Below are 664 nucleotides of genomic sequence, written 5' to 3'. Positions count from 1 at the left end.
TTTATAATGTAAAAATAGTAAAATAAATTAATTATATTTATATATAGATTTTTAAGTATACTTTTTTAAATATTCTAAAGGATAGTAAGTAGTATAGAAAATAAACAAGCTAGTTTAGCAGTATTTTTTTAAATATAATATATAATAATATAGTTATTATTAGTAATAATATTAATATAAGTATAATATTTTAAAGTAGTAGATTTAGAAATCTTATTAATACTTTCAATAAATAAAAAGTTAGTATTGATTAAACAAACAATCAATAATATACTAGTACTATATTTAAGCTTAAAAATAAAATCAGACTTAGAAAACTTTTATGTATTTTAATAAATATATATATTTTAGAATATAGAAATCATAACTGAGTGTACTATATATATAAATATATTAAATTTATTAGATTTATTAATAATTTAAATTAGAATAATAAATTTTTAGTATTTATAAATAATACCTGTTTAATTTTTATAACTAAAAATAATATTTTTACATTTAATTATAATGATTTTAATAAAGCAGTTAGATTAGAATTTTTAATTAAATATATTTTAAATATAATATACATATAAGTACAGAAATATTAACAGGATTAGATTTTAAAATATTAGTAATATTGTTCAAAGTTTAAATAATTAACTGGATTATAAATATAGGTTTA

This window comes from Aspergillus uvarum, assembly GCF_003184745.1.
Source record: "Aspergillus uvarum CBS 121591 unplaced genomic scaffold BO82scaffold_94, whole genome shotgun sequence".
NCBI lineage: Eukaryota > Fungi > Ascomycota > Eurotiomycetes > Eurotiales > Aspergillaceae > Aspergillus > Aspergillus uvarum.
Note: the sequence above shows the minus strand (reverse complement) of the source record.